This window comes from Aphelocoma coerulescens, chromosome 17 (genome assembly GCF_041296385.1).
Source record: "Aphelocoma coerulescens isolate FSJ_1873_10779 chromosome 17, UR_Acoe_1.0, whole genome shotgun sequence".
Lineage (NCBI taxonomy): Eukaryota > Metazoa > Chordata > Aves > Passeriformes > Corvidae > Aphelocoma > Aphelocoma coerulescens.
Genome location: NC_091030.1, coordinates 3,894,211 through 3,900,391, shown reverse-complemented (window position 1 = coordinate 3,900,391; position 6,181 = coordinate 3,894,211).

The following is a 6,181-nucleotide window of genomic DNA, read 5'->3' as shown; positions in this document are numbered from 1 at the left end:
AATCAGCTCTGGGTGTGTGTATCTGTGTGGTTTGGATGTTTTTCCATTTGCATGTGGCAAGAGTTAAAGTCTATGCCACTTGCATCCAAACAGCTCTCTGACTTTTAATTCTGGGTCTGAACTCTCTTTATCTGTAAAGATGATGAGGTCCAGCACTATCCTCGTGTTGGATAAAACTTTTATCCAACATTTTGGGAAATTCTCGTCTTTGTTTTTGGGAAAAAAAAAAAAAAAATCCAGCATTATTTAGTTGTAGCAGTGTGAGGTCTCCTTCACAGGCCATGTAGATGAAAGTCTTTTCCTTCCTACCTATAATAGAGAGGCATGTAAAGAGCCAGACAAGAAACCAAGTTTCTCTCTTCTCTGCAGTGGGTGGCAGAAAGGATGTGATTTGTATTTTTGGGGGGTTTTTTTGAGAATATTTGTGAGATATGTGAGAATATTAATTCAGATCACTTGCTGCTGAGTTCTCAGAGACTCAGAAACATGAAATGCCATTTTTGACATAAGAATATTGTCCTCCTACTTTTATTTGGCTGGTTTTGCTTGCTAAAGGCATGGTAACCAGTTCTTTTAACATTCCACTCATGCAAATCTTCCCATCAGGCTTCAGTAGCACCAAAGTAGGTCGAAATTGTGCTCATACATGAGCAATTCCTATTCCTCCTTTTCTACCCAGAATCTTCACATTGGTGTACAGGCAATTAAAGATTTTCTATTCCTCCAACTCTCTTGGTACCTCAATTAATCGGGTTCTCAACATCTCAACATCTTGATTTTGTGCTAAATTAGTGCTCCCTGTTCCTTCTCCTCCTCCTCCCCTTTGCTATGAGTACTCTGCTCTCCTGCACTCTGCTCTGCTCAGCCCTCCCCTCTTTGCCTTCTCCTCCACTGGAATGGATTTTCTCCAGGCAGCACAGCCTCATGCTCACACAGACTGACCAATACCCCACAGGAATCACAGCTATTTAACAGAGCCCCACTGCAATTTCACCTTCAGACTGTTTGACCTAAGGTGTGTCCAGACTTGTGTGTAACAGAGTTATTTATCCTAAGACTCACTAAGCACTTGCCAAGTGGGTTCAGCAATGAAGTCCTGCTATCTTTTGGTTCTTTGGGAATGATCAAACCAGTCCTTGGATGGTCTTTCATGGTGGGATTGTTGGGGTGAACTGTGCAGAGCCAGGAGCTGGACTCAGTGACCCTTTTGAGTCCTTTCTGACTCAGGACATTCTATGATTTCTTGTGAGAGAATCTGAGAAAGGATCTCTATTTTCTTTGGCTTTTTTTCACCTCCCTCCACCTCTTTATTTTTTTTTTTTAATAGACATACACAATTTTCTTTTAATCTATGCTCTGAGTACATTCTCAGTCCCATGCAGATCCCTATTCCATTCTACTAATTGGATCATCAGAGATAATTTCCTACATAACAGCCTAAGAGACTCAAAACAAGTGAACATTTCCAGTTAAGTGAAAATTATTCTGTTTTCCTTCTGTTTGGAGCTCTCATTCTCAGGACAGTAGTTATAGATTAGGTCACCAAATCCTTCTGGTGCTGGTGGTTTCTGAGCATCCAATTGGGCAATTCTGGTCTCAGCTCTTCTGTGAAGCTCAAGGGACTTTGTGCAATACTGATATCATAGAATCCTAGAAGAGTTTCAGCTGGAAAGGACCTTAAAAATCATCCAACTCCAACACTCCTGCCATGGGCAGGGACATCTTCCACCATCCCAGGTTGCTCCAAGCCCCATCCAACCTGGCCTTGGACATTTCCAGGGATCCAGGGGCAGCCACAGCTTCTCTGGGCACCCTGTGTCAGGGCCTCCCCACTCTCACAGGGAAGAATTTCTTCTTAATCTCTAATCTAAACCTCCTCTCTCAGTTTGAAGTCATTCCCTCTTATCCTGTCACTCCAGACCTTTGTAAAGAGTCTCTCTCCATCTTTCCTGTAGCCCCTTCAAGAACTGGAAGGTCACAATTAGGTCACCCTGGAGCCTTCTCTGCTCCAGGCTCAACATTCCCAACTCTCCCACCCTCACTCTCACAGCAGAGCTGTTCCATCCCTCTGATCAAACTGGTGTCCTCCTCTGGACCTGCTCCAGCAGCTCCATGTCCTTCCTGTGCTGGGGACCCCAGAGCTGGATGCAGCTCTGCAGGTGGGCTCTCACCAGAGTAGGATTTCCGTGAGTATTTCATTAGTGGAGCCTCCACCTTCCCACAGCACCCCAAGCATTGTGTAAATGTAGAGATGGGAACAGTTTTGCCGGGCTCTGAGCCATTGTGTTCTCAGGACATTCACCCAACCACCTCCAAACTCGGCTCATAGAATTCAGAGTGATCCCTGGCCCCTCAGTTCCCTTTCAGGATGAGATTTTTGACTCCACCTGCTCAGGGACAAGACACCAGTGCCGAGTCCCGACAAAAGGTCCAGTCCCCAGCAAGGTGCTGACTCACCCAAGGGCTGCCAGCGACAGAGGCTTTCCTTAAAAACTCAGTACTTTCAAAAGCAGATGAATAATGAACTGGAAGCCACATTTCTGCAGCTCAATGGTGACATCCAGTGACTGGCTCACTTATTCCCAGGTGTGCGTTCCATAGGGGCAGGCTGGCACTGCGCCTTTGCTGTGGGGATGGCTCACATGTCTCCTGCAATCACATCGTGTTCGTGCTGGAAAATACTTTAAAACAAAATCCCTGTTCAGATTTGCATAATCACTTAATTGCAGTGCCTCGCATCTCTTTTGTTCCCATTGAGCAGCTCGGTGCAGCCAGTGCTGTGTCCACACGCTCCACTCCCAGCCCTAATGTACCTGGAAAAGGGTTTAACTCAGTTGATGAAGCAATTCCAGCCTTTCAGCAGGAATTTCACCAGCAGCAGCTGACAGGTAACTTCCCTGTGACCTGAAGTGATCTGAAATATTTTCTAAGCCAAGGCTTGAAGTTGTTCTTTTGCAGCCACACCATGGCTGGCCTGAGAGTGTGGGGTTTGGTGGGGCTCTTCTGCACTGTGTGGGCAGAGAAAAAAAGAGAGGAAAGGCAGAGGAAAGGGGTGAAGTGCTGGAAAGGAGCAGAAAAAACAAGCATGAAAAGAAAAATGGATGAAATGAAGGGAATGGCAAAGAAAAAAGGAGGAAGAAAAAATGGAAAGAAAGTGTATGGAGGGAAAGGTATCAAAGGAAGCTGAGGGAGAAGCAGAGATGAGGAGGAGGAAGAGCTGTCCTGGTCTCCGGGAGAAATGGTGTCATTAAGGGAGCTCAGTGCAGTGGAGATGGCGCGTGCTGATTAACTCTGTCAGTGCAGCAGCATCCGGCTCTCCGCGGTGATAAATGTCACATGTCTTTGCTGACACTTGATAAAGGTTCTGTCTATCAGCAGTGCCAGCCAGCGGGGCCAGCTGGCTCCAGCTTAACCTTCATTGCGGCTCTTTCAAAGAGAAGTCCCAGAATTTTCCTCTATTTCTCCCTCTTCCCAGCCCATTCACCCTGCTCACCTCAGTGCTTTCTGGCACTCAGCTTAAAAAAAAGACCACGAGCAGTAGAAATAAAACTGTCTGACTTAGCCAGCCAAGGAGAGACAGTCTGGGGCTGGGCTCATCCAACCAAGGCTCTCAGGATGGAAAACATGGAAAAATCTTGGAAATGTTAAAATAATAGAAAAAGAATGAGGAAAATAAATAAACTCCCCCTTTAAACCAGGCTTGCAGCTAATGAGTTATTGAGCTGGGCAGTTCCTCAGCCAGTGTTAAAAGATGGGTGCTGATTTACACCACAAGGATTTGGCCCTTGCCCTGGTTTCACCCCAGCTGGCAGCAAAGAACACAGAGCTGCTCACTCCATCCCCTCCTACCACAGTGGGATGGGGAGAATTGGGAAAAAATAATAACTTGTGGGTTAAGGTAAGAAGAGTTTAATAACTGAAACACAGTAAAAGATTATAATAGTACTAATAATACTAATATCACTACTACTACTAAAGCAAAAGAGAGGATTACAACCCAAGAAAAACAAGTGCTGCACAGCACAACTGCTCACCACCCCCTGCCCAATGCCCACCCCATCCCTGAGCAGTATCACCCCCTCCCAGGCAAATCCCCTCAGTTTCTCTACTGGACAAGAAGCTCTGTGGTGTGGAATGTCCCTTTGGATAGTTTGGGTCAGCTCTCCTGGCCATTCTCCCTCCCAGCTTGTGCACCTCCTCACTGGCAAAGCATGAAATGCTGAAAAGCCTTGGATTTAGGGAATCAACAGCAACCAAACCATCACTTTGTTATCAATGTGCTCCTCATATTGTATCCAAAATGCAGCACTGGCCCAGTGACTAAGAAGAAAATTAACTCTGTCCCAACCAATGTCTCATGTGCCCACAAGGGGAGAGGAACATGGTGACAAAGTGACAGATCAATTAAACTGTCATTATATGTTTAAATAAACTTTGGATTGGCTCTGAGAGCACTGGGAAGCAACTAGAATCATAATACTTTCCATGGGGAGGCCCAAACATCCTTTAAAAATGCAAACACTCTAAGCTATAATTAGAAAGTTCAGCCTGGCCACATTATTAGCTTTGTTTTGGAGGTGAAACCAAAAAGGCTAGGTTATTTATCTAAGGTGAAAAATCAGCAAAAAGTCCAAGTGCAAAAATAGTAAAGCAGCTGGTCAGCCTGGAATCAGGAGAGGCAGCAACATCTGAGCTGCACAACAACATGAACCAATACAAACCACCTGAATTGCAGCTATTCAGGAAGTGAATTATTCAGAGAGGATAAGAATAAATCACACATTAGTACATCAGGTTAATATGGCAGCAAATAACAGGAGAACAGGGTTATTTAGGATATATATAAATTCTTGTCAAGTGAGGTAATTTTTTTTCCTCCCTCTGGGCTCAATGAGACAAACATTCAGTCAGTTCTGAGTATCTCAGCATCAACAATGTATTGACAACTTGGAGGGAACTCAAAAATCTTCAGAGATGATTTAGGGACTGGAGGGATTGATTTACAAGGAAAGATTTTATGCTCTAAGTGGAATAGATTCATCCCTACTATAATTCTATTGATGTCAAAGGGGCAAGTTTTGCCCTCAATTACAACAATGTAGATGTGGCAAAACTTCACTGGAGTAAAAATGTGAGGTCATGATTAGGGGAAAAAAATGGAAAAGGAATATTATGAGACTCTGGACATATCACTGTGGAGAAACAGTAGAAACTCCAGTGCTTGTGACATTAAAAATTAACCAAGATAATAGTATTGAACAATATTGTACAGAGACCTGCAGTGACAAGGGAAATAAAAATACATAAGTGCTATTTCCCCATATTTTTATGATGATGATGATTACTGTTATATGAAAGCAAGAATCCACATCTGAAATTAACTGCCTATTGGCCCTTTTAAGCACAACATGTTTTAATATAGACAAAAGATAGCAGGGGAAAATCCATCTTTGGCAGAGCCAAAGGAAATAAAGAGAGTTTTTAAAGTATGTAATGGATAAAGCAAACCCTAACAAAAGTAGCAGCCTGTTCCAATATACATCAGCCAAGGATGGTAAAGCAGAGATGACAAACTATTAATAGTGATGGAAAAAAGGGAATTCTATTCAATATCAGTTTGTAAACTGCAGTGTAAAGAGATGGCTCTGAGGAAAGGTTTTAGAGGATGCCTGAAGTGAGCTTCAGGTTGATTTGTAATTTGAAGTATGAATCACAGAATCACCAAGTGTTGAAAAGGCCCCCAAAACCATCGAGTACAACCTTTGACCGAGCCCCACCTCATCCCCAGCCCAGAGCTCTGAGTGCCATGTCCAGGCCTGCCTTGGACACCTCCAGGGATGGGCACTCCAAACCTCCCTGCACAGCCCCTGCCAAGGCCTGAGCACCCTTTCCATGGAGAAATTCCTGCTGGTGTCCAACCTGAACCTCCCTTGGCACAACTTGAGACAATGTCCTCAATGTCCTGTCACTTGTTGTCTGGAAGAACAACAATCCTCACCTGATGCCACCCTCCTGTCAGGGAGTTGTACGGAGTGAGAAGGTCTCCCCTGAGCCTCCTTTTCTCCAGGCTAAACAACTCCAGCTTCCCTAGCTGCTCCCCACAGGACTTACAAGCTGGTGTAGTCCTCTGGAATCCCAGAATTTCCCAATAGGTTGTTTGCTGTAGGAGCAGAGAACTATT